The sequence below is a fragment of the Falco punctatus genome (genome assembly GCF_963210335.1).
Source record: "Falco punctatus genome assembly, chromosome: 8".
Taxonomy (NCBI): Eukaryota; Metazoa; Chordata; class Aves; order Falconiformes; family Falconidae; genus Falco; species Falco punctatus.
Window position 1 is genome coordinate 26,882,818 of NC_137588.1, and position 20,349 is coordinate 26,903,166.

Here is a 20,349-nt window from a genome sequence, read left to right on the forward strand (position 1 = left end):
CCACTACAGTCCCCATAGTCTACATGCTAGTGCTTGTGGTGTCACCAGCTTTGGGACCCTTGACTACTGATCACAGCCACGCAGACCCTCCTCCTTTCTGAGGATACTATTGAAGAAACAAAACACACCACCATAAAAATCCTCCACTGAAGATCTTTAAGTCTTTTTTGCTGGTATTCTCATCTTTGGTCTGTTTGAGGTGGAGTCAGGAGTGTTGTCTCAATGTGAGGGACTGTGAATGGACTTGTCATGGAAGCCACAGGCTCTGGCATGTGTCTTCATCAAAACCAATGTTATCCAAAAAGAGGGGAAATGCAAATGAAAGAGGATGAATTAGATTCTAGTGAACTAAGAAAGTCCCAGTGCCCATTTTGTTACTGACTGTGAGGCCAAAGATCTTTGCTTTCAGTACGGTCTTTGTTCCTGCTCCCACTCCAATTTTTTGTGCAGTATTTCACAGTAAAGTCCTTGAAAGCGACTAATGTGGCCCTGGCCATAGGCTGCTTAAGGCAGTTTACACTGGTGGCAATATAACTGACTTCAGGGAAGTCAATCCTGATACCAAGAAGGTCCCATAAACAATCTCAAGGCCAAGTTCATGAACTGGAATTCAACAGCATTGGATTCAAACGGTCTTACCCTGCTTCCCCCTCCTTAAAAGACCTTGAAGAAATAATTTTATCACTCTTTCCAGCAGTACGCATCTATAAAAAAGGGATCATAAAAAATCCCATCCTTGGCAAAATGACTGTTAGCATCAAGCCAGCGGATAGAAGGAAGTCCTTGTAACTATGGCAAAGACATCCATATAGCTACACTGAATAGGTATTTATGTGCAAGTCCCTTGCTCTGACACCAGCTGTGCTTTTAGTGCCACATAAATAATTCCACTTTATTTTGGCATGCTATTATCTCTGCACATATAGGTTAAAGTGAAAAGGGGGGAAAGAAAAAAGTCAGGTTTCTTTCTCCCTTCAGCCCTGCAAAGGCTGGAGCTGTATAGTGAAATCTGAAAGGAAAAGGATTGTGGTTAATTACCTCACCTGCCTCATGCCAAAGATTGCCTTTTCATTAAAAAAAAACACCCTCACGCACTGCAGCTGCCCAAACCGAGACAACCCCAGGCATTAACCCTGAGCTGCGCATCCGACTTGCTTTTTATCTTGGGCTATGCAGATTAAGCAAAGCTGACCCCATGCAGAAGCCCAGGAGAGACAGCTGCCTCTGGATGCTTCCCCTGACATGGCTCCCACCAAACGACCCAGCAGGCTGGGGGACACTGCTGTTTCCCCACAGCACCAAACACAATCCACCTAATCACATCACCTTGTTACCTGCTGAACCACTCTATTCTTGCTTGGCACCAGACACTGTGTTTACCAAATGTGGCAGAGGCTGGACACTCCTCAAACTTGAGACTTTCAGGAAAGATTTGGGTGCATCTTTTTTTTTTCCCCTCCCATACAAGAATCAGCAGTTTTGCAGAAACAATTTGCATTTTCTCAACCCAGTCATTTTTCATATCAAAGAGGTGTACGTGCCAAAACACACGTGAGCCTAGGCATGTAAGAGGCAACAGTAGTCTCCAACTTGCCCTTGAGAAAAGTCAAGCAGTAATGAGCTATTTATTCACAGGGAGAAAAGTTGCTCCCAGTCAGTGAACAGCTTCAGAGGAATCAAGGTTTGGTCCTGAATGAACCCTAAGACCCCAGGAGCAAAGGTCAGATTCTGCCTCCTAGAAGTGATAAATCTAATTCTACACCTGAGCCACTTCATCAAATGCTATTGTTATCACTTAAGATTAACACGTTGAGTTGACCTGAGGTCCCTTCAGGACAACAGACTTCCAGCATACAATTTGCTGAACAAACCCATTTAGAGATAATCTTGTCTCCTAAAGACTTCTTCATCAAAGAAAACCAGTCAGGCTTTAAGGGAAGAGCTGAGCACCCCTGATCTCATTGCTTCATGACTGGATTAGCTAATACAGATCTTCAGGTTCAGGTCCTGTAGCTGAGCTCCCTGAAGTCCACCTGCTCCTGATGAATCTCCTGGGGCCTAGCTGCAGTTACCAGCCACATTATGGAGAAGTCCTCCAGCTCAGAGCCTTCACTCTCCTTGAATGCATTGAAGTTTATAAGTTCTCCAAAATGAACACTGCACCATCGCAATGCTTACATGCGGCAATCAGGCAAGCTGGAGCAACTGAGAGTCATCTGCTCAAGATCATGCAGGCATCGGTGGCAGAGCTGGGAACAGAGTCCCAGGATCTGGACTCCAGCCCTTGTTTTTTCCACAGTGGATAGCGTAACTTCAGGATTAGGCAACTTGACTTGCACAAATCCAAACTGCTTGCTCCTCCCACTGCAAAGAATGCTCTTGCCTGCTCTCCATTGTATGGTCTGGATGGCCATGGGTTTGGAAGGAGGACAAATCAGAGACAAAGGAACAATGCAGCAGTATAAGACAGGAGCCTGGTCTCTCATGTTGTCCTGTCTCCTCAGCTGGTTATAATCTTCCACAAAATGAAATAACAAGAGGATGACTAATGACTGGAAGATGAGAGTGCCTTGCTGAAGCAACACAGCAGGGCAAAGGACCCTTGCCAAGGGCAGTGGAGAATCTTATTTCATTGCTTCCATGAACATAGCAGCCATTTACCTATCTCACCAGATCCCATCGTGCTTTAAGTAAGCTGCTGCAATGAAAAGAAAAAACCCAGCCCTTGCCTTCCACTGATTAATGCCCCCCAAAACACCTTAGTTGCTCTGAACCCATTTTCCCTTAATGAACTAAGCCATATCTATGCTCTTCCACCACAGCTGTTCACAAGCACCTACTAGAGATCTCAAGCACCCAGAGAAAGCAGCATGAGCAGGATCAGCCAGGAAATCCCCAGATGGCCTAGGGGAGGGAAAAAAGGCTACAAGATGCAACCTTGTGCTGAAGTAAACCTGCCCTAACCAGCTCCCATCCAGAGTAATTTCTTCCCAGGGTAAATGAATTTCTTCCTGAGACAGCTGTTCATTCATGTACAGATGTCCAGAGGCAGCTACCTCCATGTTTCTGTTGCCTTGTCTCCACCACTTATGCCACATCAATTATATCCAATGTTATTTGAATCCCTGCTTTAAGCAAACAGCTCTTGTTTCAGGGAAGGACACTCTTCCATCTTCTCCTTGTTTCCCCTCCATGTTTCCACATCTTGGACCAAGTCTTTGCTGTCTCTCTTCTGAAAGCAACATTAGTTTGTGACCCTGTCCTCCCTTCTGCTCTGATGCCAAACAAGCACTAGTTCAAACCCATTCCATAATCAGGAATCCCACCTGGATGAACCTCTGGGGACTACAGTAATTTCTGTAGCAGCTCAGTCTGAACTCGAGAGTTGTGCTGTGCTGAATGATCAAGAAACACCTGGAGAAAGGGAACTGGGATCAGGGGGCTGAGGAAGGAACCAGGAAGGTCTGATAGATGTCAGCCTCCCATCAACAGGGACAGAAGCAGCAGCAGCTCTTGGGAGAATGCAGAGAATAAGAAAGAAAAGGTTTGACAAGCCAGAAAATAACAACTGCTGGATTTCTACCAGAAAACTCTTGGGTTGGGGGAGGATGAGCCCAGTTCTCGCCTCTCTTCTGCCCAAAATGACAATGAACTGGTGGATCCTCCAGAGAGCAGAACCAAGGAGGCCAGCTGTCCAGGGGACCAGCACTAATGAATGCTTTCAATGCAGTTCTCTGACATCAAATTGATAGTATTAAAAAGATCTCATCTGCCAATTTTCACAAAACTAGTAACATAATTTAAATGGCTTCAAAGGCATGCAACAGAAAGACTGAAACAAGGGGGATTTCACCACTTACATTTAAAATATGCCGAAAAAAAATCACCCATAGGACCTGATTCCCATAGTCAGTCTAGAAAGATTGATAGAGACTATATGTTTGCTTACCACCAAGTCTTTCCTTCCTGAGCATTACCCATCCCCAAAGTCCAGCCCAGCATGGAAATACTCCGAGTCAAGGTGAGGCTGGAAGAATTCCTGGTGCCAGACAGTAAAGGACTTTGCACATCCAACTGACGATGTAAGAAAGCCAATGAGTCTCTAATAAATGTCTCCCCTCTAAGAGACCTAATGCTTACAGCAAATGGAGTAACTCAAGGTGGTCCACAAGGCTCCCCTTCCAGTCCTCTGCTTTAGCTTCCCATGCTCACTGCAGAGCATGTGACCTTCACAAGGGGAGCAGAGACAATGCTCACCCCAGGATAAGCTCCAGAGAGGCCCAGAAGACAGACATCACCTGTGACAGGAGTCTCAGCAAGTCATCTATCTCCCAGAGCCAGAAACACTGACTAATTAGAAACACCTTTAAATCCCCAACTGGGGAGGTGCCTGAAAAAAGCCAAAACATAATAATGACAATACCTGTAACTGCTGTTACTTACTACCTTTTCAAAATGTTGACAGCAGCTTTTAGCAAGTATGCACCAGTGAATAGCTTGCATGCACTAATTCTCTCTTAAAAAGCACGTTTAACCCTCATCAGAGTGAGCACTTCTCTATCCCACATGAAACCTTAGGAATTGCCAAAATTATTTAAAACCCGAGCAAACAAGAGCTCTTGGAGGTGATGATCAACCCCCTCTTGCCCACACATGACTCTCAAGGTCTGCTTCTTATGTTCTACAGTTTCCAGCTGGGACCCATCAGGAAGCTATCAATTGCCCCTTCCATACAGATGAACAGGTAATTAGTAAAATGACCTAATTAATATTAATACACTTGAGTGACAGAACTAACTAAAGCTTGATTTTTAAGGGTTTTTTTAATGTAGCTTTTTCCTGAGACTGGGCTTGGTTGTTGGTTCTCCAGTGTCTAATACTGGCTGAGTTTCTGCTACAAACCCATCAGGAGAGGTGAACAAGGTGCAGTCCCACTATCCAGCAACTCTTTTCATAAAAGCGGTAGGAAACCAGTATTTTAGAGCTCCTTCCCTCCGGTGAATTTTCTGGTTCAAAAGTTTTCAGGGTAGCCATAGAGACAAAGATAATCCACACGTGCCCACACACAAGGCTCCTTTGGAAGAAAGCCAGGCTCAAAATGGGACAGGCAGTACATTGCTTTAAAACAAGAAAGAGAAGTCTTTACTGAGTGCAAGAGCTAAACAAGGACCATGTTTGCACTTTAACAACCAGATGCCCTCCCAGCAGAGTTAATATGGCATGGTACACCACAGAGATGTTCAGCGGAAAAGATCTGCATTTTGACTGTAGCAGGTGCTCTGGATGCACAAAGTATGCATGCACATGACAGGGATCAAAAATGTATGATTCGGGAATTTTAACGGGTGGGGGAGAGACAAAGAACAGGCACAGTGAACCCAGCCTCACAAAACACATGCACACACTCGTCTGCACTAAGCGAAGACGCCGAGAGCTTCAGCGTCAGGTCCTGGAGCAGTGCAGGGGATCCTGCCTGCCCTCCCCACCCCTGGGGCTCAGGCGGCAACATGAACAAGCAGGAACAGACATGTAATGGAGCAGCCCGTGGGGAAGCAGAAAGCCAGTGGTTCACCTTGCAAAGCCTGCAGGCAAGGCTTGCTCACCGCCTGTCCCCAGCTGCTGTGGCAAGGAAACGTGGTCCCTGCATGCACGACGCCAGCAAGGCAGCACCCCAGGGAAGGAGCAGAGATAGGCAGCCTCACACAGAGATGGGATGTTTTACTCCCAACGCTGTCCAGGCCTGGAGGTGCTCCCACATCTCCATGAGTCCAGCACATCCCATGCGGAGGAAACCCAGGGACAGGGCTGGATTAAGCAGGAGGAATTAAGTTTGAGTTAACTAAAAGCAATTTTAGGACCCAACCAAAATACAGCAGGTCAGGGGGACCTTGCCAGCTGGCTGGGCTGGCCACTCTGCAACAGAGGAATTCAGGAGCACCTGCTGCAGGTGTGAGACCTCCCAATGCCAGTGCCAGCAAGGAGCAGTACTTGCTTCTGTGCCACATCACCCAAGAGGCCATCAAACTAGTCAGCAACTCAAATATTCTCATGGTTTGTGCTCTCCTCAGGCATACCCCTTTAAAAACCCCACTGTGCATCACATCTCCCACCTCAACCCTTCAAAAATAAGAGGCAGAGGGAGAAGAGAGAGAAAGGAGAAAGCTGTGTCAGGATGGAGGATACAGCACAGAGGATGCAAGCACAGGCACGTCTACAGCCCCTGGGAAAGGGGGGATGGTGGCGGGGGGGGTGTGTTGAAACACAGCCCAGGCCTGCTGCTTAGCAGCTGGGATTTTAACACTTGTTGCAGCAAGAGAAATTAGTAACAGAAATCAGCACAGGAAAAGATGAGGGTGTCAGGTACAAGGCCTGTGCTGCACCAAGGGAGAGCAGCAAAAGTGGTCTCTAGGGAGCGGCTGACTGGCTTTGTTCTGCTCTGTTTTACATTTCTGTGAACAGTTCTTCAGACTACTGACCGCAGTCCCAGGAAATGTATACCCTCTCTTACATCTTCCTATTCTACCATCTTGGTGTATCTCCAAGGCATGAACACCCTGGAAACAAGAACAAGTGAATTTTTAGTGTTTTCTCTGCTGGAGCTTTTAGGCAATCGAAAGAAATTACTTTTATAAATGGCAACAGCTAGCTTTGTTATCTGCAGTCCCTTCCACTGATCCTTGCAAAGTATCGAATAGAAGGAGTAAAATGAAAATAATAATCCATGTTACCCCTGTCTCACAGCAGTTTGGCTCCAGCCCACATACCACAGACATCTGCACCACTGCCGTGAATCAGAGCCAACACGTGCGTCGGTGCTGCCTGGGCATTGCCCACTGCACGGATTGTTCGGCATGAGGCCATCCCACAGCATCCCCTCTATCCCAGAGCAGGGGGAAGCACACAGGCACGAAGGTTATCAGGAACCACACTGACCATTGCCTCAGGACAGCTCCCCCCATAGTGCTATTGCACACTTAGCAACCATTGGCCCTGCAGCAAAAGCAAGGGCACAGGAGGAGCCTTCCCTGCCACCCCATCAGGGTGCACATGCACAGGATCCCCCCGACCTGAGAGCAGCACTAGTGCAAGCGCATTTGGGGCAGCACAGGGCACTCACACCCTGCTCAGCAGCCTCCTGGGCCACAAGCTGAGCCATGGCAGCTACCCACGTGTGCAGGTTGAGCCTCAACTGCACATGCCCCCAGGAGGCCCAACACATCCAGCCCCTTGCTTCCACTTGAGTCAGTTCATAAGAAATTCAGGCATCTGGGGCGATTGAGGCTAAGCCATTTTGTTTCACAGCTGGAGGCAGAGCAGGCTTGGGCTCAATGGCCCTGCTTGCACCAACAGGAGAAGCCCCTGCCCTGCACGATGCTGATACTCATGCCTACACAGGCTCAAACCCCATGCAGGTTCCTTGGAAGTGGAGGATTATTTTTACATGGAACTGATGAAGCAACAACCCATGCCAAACTAGGATTTTAAACTGATGCTACATTGGGTTTGCATGGCAAGGTTTTGGTAGCAGGGGGGCTAGAGGGGTGGCTTCTGTGAGAAGCTGCTAGAAGTTTCTCCCATGCGCGATGGAGCGCGTGCCAGCCAGCTCCAAGACAGACCTGCCGCTGGCCAAGGCCAAGCCTATCAGCAGTGATGGCAGCACCTCTGGGGTAACACAGTTAACGATGGGGAAACCCCTGTGTAACAGCAGTTGGGGCCGGAGGGAGATCGTGCAAGAGCAGCAACTCTGCAGACAGCAAGGCCATGGAGGAGGGGGGCAGGAGGGGCTCCATGTGCCCGAGCAGATGCCCCGGCAGCCACAGCGAAGCCCCCGGCGAGGCGGGCTGTCCCCTCGGCCCATGGAGGGCACCGGGGGAGCAGATCCCCCCGCAGCCCGGGCAGGGCCCCGCGGGGGCAGGGGGTGCCCGCAGCCCGAGGGAAGCCCCGGCTGGGGCAGGGTCGCTGGCAGGGCCTGTGCCCCCGCGGGGGACCCCGGCTGGAGCAGCCTGTGCCTGAGGGGCTGCGCCCCGCGGGGGGACCCCGGGCTGGGGCAGGGCAGGGTGTGAGGAGCCCCCCCCGAGGGGGAAGGGGGGCTGAGACCAGGGCTGAGGGACTGACCCCGGCCCCAGGAGAGACACCGGGAGGGAGGCTGTGCCCGGGGGGAGGGAGGGGGGAAGGTGGTTTTAAGATTCGGTTTTATTTCACACTATCCTAGTCTGATTTGATTGGTAATAAATTAATTTCCCCAAGTTGAGGCTGTTTTGCCTGTGACTGTAATTGTAGAGGGACCTCTCTGTCCTTATCTCAACCCACAAAGCCTTTCACTGTATTTTCCCTCCCGGGCCCAGCTGAGGAGGGGGCAGGCAGAGCGGCTGAGGTGGGCTCCCAGCACCCAGCCAGGGTCAGCCCAGCACAGGTCAGATGTGTAGCACAGGTAGGCTCCGACTTGACATCTAACAGGTGCCAGCAGCATCTCAGGTTGCTATTGCAGGTGGCACGGCTCTCCCACATCAGGATAAGCAGTGAACACCATCTCACATCTGAAATTGAGCAAAATAAAACAGTGAGCTCAGCCCACCCATTTGAGCCACTATTACTGAACCGAGGGCTTTTCCCAAAACCTTTGTGCTGGGACCATGTTCAGGTTATAGCTGCAGAGGATCACGCAGTCCTCTGAGATTTCTTCCTGCAAGGAATGTGAACCGCTTGAAAATGCTAGCGGCTTTCCCACACAGATGCAAGAAGAGCAGCCGAGACACCAGGCAACCACAGCCTCTCAGAAAAGAATTTGTGATGAAAAATTATGGCTTTCCCTCCTGGCAGGGACAACCTTTAACTGGGAGAGACTCTAGACCCACACTTTGCACTGCAGCCACTTGCTCCAAGCAGAGATCTCTGAGCATGCAGGGCTGCCGGATCAGGACTGCACCTACACATTAGGACTCTTCCTAAAGCATGTCAGTCAATGAAGAGACTCAGCAGGAGCCTAGTTGGGCTGGCAGACAAAAGGGAGGGGGCAGGGGAAAACTGTGACAAATTGAAAATTCAACATGGATTGTGTAACTGCATGAATAATTCCTTTCAAGTCAAAAGGGGTTCCTGCAAAAGAGGTAGTTTGCTGCAGTCCCTCAGCTCCGCTTAATAAAAGAACCCCCAGACAGTTGTGTGGTTTTGTTGTTTAAAAACAAAAATTCTTATAACCCTGTCACAAGTTGTAAGATGCAACTGATCTTCATCAGCAGAAAAGAGCTGGGGGAACCAAACAAACAGGTGACACTGGAGACTGATTTCCCCACACACCCCCAACTGGAAGAGAAATTTGCGCAAAATGGCAAAGACATACGTTCCCTTTTGCTAGAGACAATTTTTTGTTAACAAAAACAATGTAAGACATATTCATAGGAGGGGAGGAAAAGATCTGCTGACAAGTATTTTAATAAATTTCAATGTTTTAGAGAAAGCATGGGATGACCTCCCAGCAGGAAAGAGGAATCGGTTAAATAAAGAAGGGAAGGCTGGAAAAGCTGGGGGTGGGGGTGTGTGGGGAGAGTCCCAACAGTAAGATCTACTCAAGTTATTGAGTGGCATGCCCAGTAGCGGGTAAGCCCTCTTCTCAAGCTATAGGATGAAAACCTGGAACCATTCGGCACAAGGAAGGGCCCCCTCCCCTGCATTTCCCAGCTGCCGTGGCAGGGTTAGGCTTATTCCATGTGCAAAGTTTAACCCTGCAATAATCTCTCTTCTGGCCACATCACCCCAAGTGAGAGTGATCTCACTGTATTTCCATACAATCCTAAAAGCAACCAAACTGACCCAGGCCAAAGGCCCACTTTTGCCCTGCATGCTGTCTCCTACCAGGGCCGACTGAGATACACAGGAGGGTCCACACCCTGCAGGACCAAGAGCCACCCCAGACCCCTGGGGCTGACAGTATCCTCTCAGCAACAACCACCAAAATGACCCTTCCTCAAAGGCAGCAGTCCCCAAGAGGGGAGGAGGGGGTGTCCAAAGCATTCCACCTGGTAAGAATAGGAAATTGGGAGGTGGAAGAAGGGGGTAAAGGCATCCCTCAACTGACAGGAGACCATATTGCTCTCTACAACTACCTGAAAGGAGGTTGTAGAGTGGTGGGTGTCAACCTCTTCTTCCAAGTGATAGGACAAGAGGAAACAGCCTCAAGTTGTGCCAGTGCAGGTTTAGACTGGATATTAGGAAAAATCTCTTCACCAAAAGGGTGGCCAAGCACTGGAACAGGCTGCCCAGGGAGGTGGCTGAGTCACCATCCCTGCAGGTATTTAAAAGATGTGTAGATGTGGCACTCAGGGACGTGGTTTAGTGGTGGACTTGGCAGTGTTAGATTAACAGTTGAACTCAATCTTCAGGGTCTTTTCCAACCGAAATGATACCATGATTTTGGTGCTTAAAGTGCATTGTTTCCCAAAGGGAGAGCCATCCACCTCAGGAGCAGCGCTACCCGTGAGTGCATCTTGGGCACTGGCACCCATGTAGATGCCCTGATGTCTAATATGCCAGTTGAACCCACACTACAGCCTTCCTCTCCAAGTGAGCAGTGGCAGGGCTTTTTCTCCTCTACCTAGCCAGTGATTTTCAGGAAACTTTCAGGAAGGAAATCATTGGTCAGACCTCTGCACCACCCCACCTGCACAGAGTTGGTCAATGGATCCAAAAACTAGTGGGAAAGGGAACACCTTTATAGAAGTCAGGCTAAAATGCATTCCCTCCAGTGGGATCTTTAGAAGCCAAATGCACTGGCTTTGGAGTTCCATCCTTGAATTCCACATCATATTTTTCACTGTTTGCCCAAAACCAGACCCCCAGCTCCCTGACAAGTCCTCCTAATCCACTGGCTTCAAGGTCAGGACTGGAGCCTACTACTCCACAAGTTCCTCCTCCCAGGCAGTCCCAGCTCCTCCTCCTCTTCCCTAAACACCATCCCCACAACTGCTTATTCACCAAGTTTCACCTCCACCCCACTTCCCCTTCTTCCCTCTTCTTGCTTCTCCCAAGAAGATCGTGAGCCCTAACTCCCCTCCTGGCCAAACCCAGGTCCCATTTTGCTCAGGAGAGCTTGGGTATCTACCATAAACTCCAGGACCAGGCATGGAGATCAGAGAAAGTCACAGGATGGCAGGTTGGGTGGTTTGGAGGCTGCTGCTCATTGGGAAGGTGGGACAGCACCAATCCCTTTTTCCCTGCTTGTCTCTCTATTTGGGAGTATGGATGCATGGAAGGGGTTCAGGACTGCCTCCTTCTCTAGCCCCTTAGTTGGCAGAAGCAATTTTGCAGGTCAGTGCTTCACACCTGCTCAGGATGGCTCTGAGCACCCACGCTACTACCAGGAGATGCTGCTCCACATGCTCCCACCCCACTCAAGACAGTGCTCACGTGGCAGAACCAAGCCTCTTCATCCTCCAGTCTGACTCAGCTGGGGCACAAGTAGCAAAAGGCACAGCCTGAGCCCCAGCTCAGGAGCAGCTGTGCTGCACCAGCACTGACTCAGGCATGAGCAACACCAGCACGAGGGCACTGCCTGCCATCGGCATCCAGGTCCAGACAGCCCGCAGCTTCAGCCCAGAACACGCTCTGCCCAGTGAATCACACACCAATCCCGGCAAGTCCTTTCAAGACCCATCAATCACTAGAGGGCAAAAAAAAATTACATGCACACAAAGTAATTAGAGGTGTAACCCTCTCCCCTCCCTCTGTGCAGGCTTAATTCTCCCTTTGTCCAGGCATGTTTGCCTTGCTAAGTTGTGCCTCAGGACAGCTTTCTTGACAGAAAACAAAGGTTAATTAATAAAAAAAAAAAGAAAAAGCACAAAGAGAAACCCCTCATTAAAATGGCCACCCTCCCAGCAGAGCTCTTTACTTAGACTGGTCCTTCCTGGAAACAGAGGCACTGACCCATGGCCGTGACCCCTCCAAAAAAGCCAAATTACACACAGCCAACTCAGGGCTGTCTCCAGCAATGGAGGGACGGGAAGCCAGCCAGTGGAACAGAACCAAGACGCAGCAAGGTGCAAACCTGAGGGTTGTTACCCACCTCACCCACTGAAATCCCAGCCTCATGGACCATCTGTCTCCAGTTAAATTAAAACCTTCCCCTGATAGCTTGGTGGCACACATACCGTGACTTACTGTAGCTTTTTGAAGTATGTTACAGAGGATGGGATATCAGCTATCAAAGATGCTCTGCTCCCATCCCTCCTCACCTAAGCAGATGAAAACACAGCAAACCTCCCTTCCAATTTACCACCTGCATTATCAAATGCTTCACCTCCACAATCGAAGTCTCTCATTACAGCACAGACATGACAAACACAGGTACAAGTCTGCTTCAAACCTGCTCTCTGCAAGTGCAAAAAACATCTCTCCCATGTGCTCGAACACACATGAGCACTTCTGATCCTGTTAGCTAGAGAGGTGGTGAAAGCACACACGCACGTGCATGCTCACCAGCCAGCTCATTAAATCTAATTAGACAGCGTTCCACAGGGAATTTTGAAATGCATATCTAGCAATTGCTGTGCGCTGCTCTTTCCTCAGCCCTCTGGATGTGTGAGCATGATTTCTCACCACATGAAAAATAAAAACTAATATGAAACTTAGGGAGCTGCCATACTTGCACATTAACAGAGGTGCACTGTAATTTAATCAGTCTTCCTCATTAGAGACAAATATGGTGGCAGCAATACAGGGAAAGAACACCCATGCCTCAGATCTAGATCCAAACCTCTCCAGAAAACTGACAGTCCAGAATAGCAGAAGTTTTCCCCAGTAACTTTATCAAAAATTTCCCCTATTGACCTTCTGTTATGCAAGGTGTAGAGCCAACACACATGCGCACAAGACCACTAGCACCATGAAGACAGCTAAGCCAAAGTACAAGGGACTGAATTTTGGGGGACTCAAGGAAAATGAAAAAATCCTCTCCATGAGCTGCATTCCTGTACTGCAAGTACAGGAAAACTGTGGCTTGAGACCTGATGTAGCATGCATGGGATATATGAGGGCTAAGTGCTGAAATGCAGGGTCTCAGGCATTCCCCAAAGTGTTCTCCATCCCCAGCTCTGCTGGTGTTGCCAGCCAGCAACAGTTCATGTCAGCTCCGGGAACATTCCCTGCGCTCAGGACAGACATCCTTTACAACATCCACTTCACTGCATCAATTCATCACAAATAAATCTGGCAACTGCCTTGTTTACACAGGAAAAATTTAATCTGAATTCACTTCCACGGTAGAGTAGCTAAACTGTGTTAAACATGCCAACTTAATACAGAGCATCCCTCCTTTGAGTGTGCCACCTTATATGCAGGCAGAATTCTGCTTCCTTTGAACAAAAAGCATTTCAACTCTCAATAGGTGTACTGCATTAAACCTGCTACAGATAAAACTAATCCAGACTATATACACATCGTTAATTCCTGAGAGTCCCTAGGTATCCAGCCTCCCATTATGCCTAATCCAGCAGATCCCAGAAGGATTTGGTAAACTCCTGATTTCCTTGTTGATGTGAAGCACCCCAGCAGATTTGACCAGGAAATGTCAACAGCACTGCTCATCTGCTACAGCTTATGGAAGGTACTCAGGAGACAAAATAAGCGTCTCTTCTGAAGCCCATCATTACTCTAAGTTATGTTCCTCGTTAGGGTGATTGGTCACCTAGAACTGCTCTACTGAAAGCAAAGACATGGTGTCCATTGCAACTATTTATACACATGTAAAATATATATTAAAAAACCATTATTTTGTATTGCAGGGGTCATAGTCTGGTCTTTCGATGGCCAAGTATTCCTGTATGTACTCACGCAGGAAAAATCATGGAATAATGAAATACAATGGACTAAAACAACTATCACTCATTCATATGGATAACAGAACCATAGCACTTGCCTTTCTTTTTCCTGCTGGTGAAGTATCTGACTTACATTCCTACTGTTGACAGTAAGAAATGCAAGTCCTAAAATATGCAGGATGACAAGTATCCAGCTAGGGTTACTGCACACGGCTGCACTGTCTGAGCTGTTCAAATTTTATGATTATTCCAATGATACAATTTTGTCATAGACATTACAGTTTCAATTTAAAAGACATCAGAAATTAACTATGAACTGCAGCACATAAAGCTAGAGAACATAGCTGTCAAAACAAGAAAGAAAAACCCAAACATAAGACCTTTCAGGAAATGATCCAAGATTTCAGCAGTCATATAGCCAGTAAGTTATAGAAGGAAAGTATACTTAAAAAAATCCCAGGAACTAAACCCAACAGCTTTCCATAATTTTTGTGACCCTACATTAGATGACATTTTGTTCATGATCAGAGACAGCAGAAACATATTTTCAACTTTTTTTCCATTTTGGTCTGAAAACTTCAAATTGTAGCAAAGACTTTAAAATAAGAGAACCTGTAGAAACCAAGATGCAATGCAACTGAAGGTTTAGCTGTATTACAGTTCAGAGCTGGCTTTGCTCTGCAAAAGTGCTGTTTCAGCAAGAAAACGAAAAGAGAAGACAAGACAATTATTCCAACTACTGGAAAATACAGATGTTAGTTCTAGATTATATCCTGTTAAAAACAAAAGCTATGGGAGGGGAAACACTTTTTTAAAGTATTGGAGTCATGACAGCTTTTTCACAGAGACAGAGAGAAGCAACTTGAATATAAATGTGTCCAAAATAGGTCAGCACTCTTTTCTTGGCCAGTGAAGTTTGATACTTTTCACTTGAGGTTAGCCTGGACAGCAGTGGCACACACACTGCAGGGACAGAGGCTGAGCCCATGGGTAGCTGCTACCTCCGTGCAAGCCCCCATGCCCCACACACAGCCTGGGGTGACGGGCCAGGGCTCACACACCGAGCATCACCAGGCATGCTCAGGCAACAGCCGCATGTTTCGCAGCAGTACCTGTGTTTCCCCTGATTATATGGGTTTCCGATACAACATCGCTCCCATTCCAAGAGGGTTTTGAAATGCTGTGTGCCCACAGCTGGTTTTGAGCTTATCAAGTAAGAAGCATCATAACAGACAGGATGTTTTCTGCAGCCCCCACCAAGACCCCACCACATTCAGCCCCAAGCATCCTGGCCACAGCCTGGTAGGAAGCAGCTCCTTGTGCCAGGGCAGAAGTGGGCCCTGCATGATCCAAATACGGTGGGCAAAGCCACTACCTCCTCACCAGAGGCTACAGCCCCTTAAACCAAAGCAGAGAGCAGGTTTTGACCCAGAAATCAGTCCACGAGGTGCAGATCGTGCACCTCAGCTGCTGTGCTGCCGCTTCCACGGGGGAGGTTGGTGGGAGCAGTAACATCAGGCTGCAGTAGAGCCACAGGTTTTTGTTCTTTTTTCAATTTTTTAAAAAGGAAAAAAGCAAACAAGTTATTTCTACAGTACTGACAGGCACGCCTGCCAGTCCAGCCTCAGCAGCATTTCTGCCTAGCAGCTTGGCTTGTTTACCACCAATAAAAAGCCCATTAGTTGCACAATGCGCCTGTTAAAAATAACTCAAAAAAAAGTCATCACTGGCAAATTAGTAAGACATCAGGACGCACAGACACCTCAGCGTGGTGTTATGGAAACCACAAAGGAGTCAGGCTTCCCTAAAGAGCTTTTCCCAAGGAAGATGAGACCAAAGATTTCTCTCCCTTTGAGTGGGCCCAGCTAATTTGAAGGGCTCAGGACCAAAATACAACAGTCATCCAGCCAACCAGCCCGAGGTTTCCAATCAAGTGACTTCCAAAGAAAGTAAGCTCACCAGGCTCAAATGCTAATGAGAGCCTGAGGTCTCCCTTGCACAGGTGCAGCCAGTGGAGGAGGCTGCAATACTCTGGATTTTCCCCAAAACTTCATGCCCCTGCCCAGGGTCTGACACAGCAGAAGCAACAGGTGCTGACTCAGTAACCCCCCCTGCCCTGGCCACCCAAGGACCCTGCTTTTAAAGCATTGCTGGTGTAAAACTAAAAGGGGGCATGGGATGAATCATAAGCTGCCCTCCTTTAGGGACTGGTCACTCCTCACCAGACTCCTATGGGCACTGCTGGCACAAGGACAAAGACTTACATTTTCCCCATATGTTTTAACATAACTGCTGGCAAAAAAAATATCCAGCTCCCAGCCCGGTCCCCGATCAAATGAAACACAAAACTTAGCCTTGCCACCTGCCAGGCACACCATTACTCTCCAGCTCAGAAGCCCACAGCAGCACAGTTCAGACCCTGCAGACAGGGCTTAGGACCTTTTCCGATCACTCTCCCCAGATGTGTGCAATTCAGGGGTCACTCCGAAGCTGACCCTGTGGTTCACACAGGCAGCGGGAAGAGTGGAGGCACTTTCTGGTTTCCCTACAACCCTCCTAGAGCACCCAGAGCCTAGGACACAAGCAGAGAGGCAGAGTAAGCTCAGAAAGGTGCTGCCCTAGTGGGTATGGACAGAAGAGCTGAGAGTTCTTGCAATACTGTCCCACTTAGCAAACTCCTCCAGAGATGCAGCAACCCTGGGAGCTGCTATTAAACTCAAGAGCAATGTTGCTTTTCCTCTTGAATCCAGCAGATTTACATGGAGGCTACCCTAGATGAACAGCCCAAATCCCTAGTATCACCACCAACCCCACCATTAACTGGTTATGGAAAACCTGAAGATACCAGTTTGCAAGGATGTAACCAAATTTTATTCACTGTCTCTTCCCACAGCAGGGTGTCTGTGACTCTTCTGCAATTAGGGTGCTTCTGCCTTTCCTTCACATGAGCGCTCACAACCCTTTCCACAAGCCCAGACATTTCTCCCCACAGCCCCTCAAGGAGAAGCTCCTTTGGGAACATGCCAAGCAGAGATACACGTTGAGGACACACTGCATTTGTGAAACAGGATGAGGATCCTCTTCTGCTCACAAGGTGGCAAGAGGGGACTTCAAAAGCAGCTGCAAATATTCAAGGTGGTGATTTAGACTGACCTTTTCACAACAGAAAAATTTCTCTTCATGCCCACACAGGAGAATAAATGTATTTTTCAGACACACACACTCAATCCTGCAGATTTGTAAGGATGAAAGTGGAGTCACGCAACCACGTGAGCAAGCACTGCGTTAAAGCCTGGCTGAAGATATAATCTCTCAATATAAGAAATAAAAACATCTATTAGCACAGTGGGTCCATAGTATCTGCATTACTACTGTTACTAGCAATTCTTCTACAGAGCCCTGAACATTGAAAATTCCCAAGCAAGACCCAAATGCCATCTCAGAAACACTCACCATTCTCAGACTGGAGGACAGTTGGATAAACCACACTAAGAGACTTACATCCAGGGGAAAAACAGCTCTACTCACCCTGGGAAGGAGAAACAGCCAGCCAGCCAGCCTTTCTCCCACCCAACATTTAAATTCAGGTGACACTTATGGAGACAACAGAGCTGGAAGAGCTGCAACCAAGCTAGTAGCTGGTGTTTTGGCTGAGATAATTAAGATGCTCATCTGCTTCAGCTGTGGTCATCTGCAGCTGGAAACAGGTGAGAGCCACTCTCCTCACTGGGTCTCTACTTCTGAAACCTGTGTTATAACTTTAAAGCTATGCTCAGGAATAGCTTCCCCACTGCTGACAAGCCCCTTCCACAATGCCTAGATCAGTAACACCAGCGAGATTACACTGAGGATGTCTGGCCTGCTAAGGTCCCTACCAGACACGTATTTTAACCAGCAGCAAAGGCGCTTCAAACTGGGCCACCGGACTGCAGTGTGCTCAGAACACCTCACAGGGATGGAGGTGGATGTGGCTACATCAGAACAAGCCACAGCCAAGCTTGGCTGGAACACTCTCCTCATACAGACCTCATTGGCCATGGCTTGTCCTGGAGTGCCATCACCTCCCACCCCACCAGAGTGATGTATTCCTGCATCAAATAAATAGCTTATGTCAGGGTTTCTTGAGATGCTAACTCCGTCCTGAGGGTGCTTAAAATCAGACCCAAACCACGACGGCCAGTGACCTGCTCTGCGCTCATCCCTGCTGCTTCTACTGTGTCCAAAACAACTTCGGGGGAGAGAGCAGGAGGGGCGACTTCACTCCAGCAGGTTTCATGCCAGACAGGGTATCACCGCATCGTCTGCGCTGCTGTAACGCAACGCTGGCCAGGTACCGTCAGCCCCGCCGCTGCAAGGCAGCGCGCCAGCACAAACACCGTGCCGGGTGCTCCGGCTGGTTCGACAGCAGTGCAACCATATCCTCGGGCCGGCTCCAGACCATGACCTGCCAGCTAAGCCAGACATGTGCGTCTCCGGTGCCGACGGCCATGGAAACTGAGCTTTGGTTTGCCCTTGTTAAGCTGTTTTTGGGTGCAGGGCCACCCTCCAAGCCAGCACGGGGCAGGCGGGGGTGCACACCCCAGGAGTTTGCAATAAAGGAGATCTGTGTGGCTGGCGAGTGCTACGTCTCCTGGGAACGGCCCTTTTACTGGACTCCAGATGCTGTGGAGTGATTGCTTACATGAAGGCGGGGGAGGCCTCTGTACTGTTTCTCATTTCCTCTTTTTTTGCTCACACACCCCCCCCCCCCTCTGATTTCCTGGTTTTGTTCAGAAGCACAAGAGAGTCATTCATCATTTTTCTTCCAGCACAAGGAGCGCTCTCACCTCCTCCTCATCCCTAAATCCCTCCCCACCAGAAAAGGGCATGCATTCGCCAGCCAAAAAGGCTCGCAGCAGGGAAGGCAAAGCTCCCCAGCTCCTGCAAACAGCTCCGGCACAAAGGGCCACATTCTCAGCTGGGTTCAGTGGGTGCCAGCCCCCAAAGGGTGAAGGCCAAAACTCAATGACAGCAGAAACGCTAAGTCAGAAAACGGATATCAGCAGAGGAGGAAAGCAATTTGCCCCGGTTTGAATTACGGGCGGGCGATGCAAAGCAGAGAGGAATTTGCATGCTGAAGAGACAGACAGCATCTCAGGTCACTGGAAAAAAAAAAGAGCTAAGGTGAATGTCCGCGTATGTCTCAGCCTGCATGCCCTGATGGTCACCCAAATTACCGAAACCTAGGAAAACTTTCCTTGCAGAGTCGCCCCCCAACTCTCTGGAAATTGGACTGGCACCAGTCCAGGTGTAGTCCAGGCAATGGATTTGCACTGCTTTATGTGACAGCAAGACACCAGCCCCAGCTTTGGGATGGGCTTCCAGGAAAACTGTTCATTTTGCAGGAGGGGAGAAAAGGGGTGGCTGCAGGTGCAGACATTTAACCCTTCCTGAGGGTCAACAACAACCCCCCCCCGCCCCCCCCCCGCCCCCCCCCCCCCCCCCGGAAAACTTCATTGTAGGGCTTTGCTTCAAAGTCCACTTGGGTTCACAGTCACACTGCTCTCTCCATAGCTTCTTGATGACCACTCCTTGCCCTGTCTTGGAGGGAGAGCACCAGGAGTAAAACATCTCAGTACAGTTGCAACAGAAAAGAGAAGTTCTTTCCAAAGCCCTTGAGAAAGAGTGAGTAGGAAAACCCCAAAGTAGTTTGAATTCTTGCACACGTTTTTATAAAGCAACTGCATGTTTGCATGAAAACCAAGACAGTGCAAACACCTGGTGTCTGTTTGGGGCCTTTTGGTTTGGCTGATGACCTGGAAAAAAGAAGGAAATAAAACTGGACACATAGAAAATGTTCCAGGTTTTGGTTTTGTTTGGGTTTAATCACAGCAATAACAGCAACCAAGTCAAAAAGGTCTGCTTATGGTCAAACCCAAGGCTTCTTTTTGGTCATTTTAGAAGGAAAAGAAATAGCGGATTGTGGTACTGGGGCCAGTTGTGTGGAGGGGAGCCTACATACCAGCAGCTCCACCAAGAGGTTCGTTAACTGCACAATTTCAGCAAGAACTGGAAGAGCAATGAAAGTACAAGCCACCAAGAGTCTGGCCATTTGGAACTAAACTCTTCCACACCCACTGAGCCAGAGATCCTGGGGCTCCTGCAGCTGCTTCTCACCAAGCAAAGCAGGATCACTAGACTCCTCCAGGCTCTCCCTCAAAAACCACCAGCTGCTTATGCCAACTGAAATATCAACGTTTCATGAGACCCAAGTGTTGCAGTATGGGAGCCCAGACAGTCTGTATTCATGTCTCAGGCAAAGGAAGAGTTTGGGGCCACTTTTTGCACATCCTGTGTCACTGGGTAAACTGGTGGCATGCTCTTTGGGGCCACTTTTGAGTCTGGCTCTCAGTTCATTCCCTTTGCTTTCTTTAAAGATGCTCAAATGGTAAACATTTTTTTGAGGCTGGTCTCCCTCAACATCTTTGCAAGCTTCTTTTGAGATTCTTTTGTGCTCCCAAGGAGAAACACCAATCTTTCAGTTACCTGAACAAAA

General features: G+C 48.6%; 1 protein-coding gene across 3 annotated transcripts in view; it reads right to left on the reverse strand.

Annotated features, from left to right (window-relative positions):
• Nucleotides 1–20,349, reverse strand: part of IGFBP2 (insulin like growth factor binding protein 2) — an 80,208-nt gene that overhangs the window by 27,010 nt on the left and 32,849 nt on the right. The gene's annotated exons all lie outside the window — the stretch shown is intronic.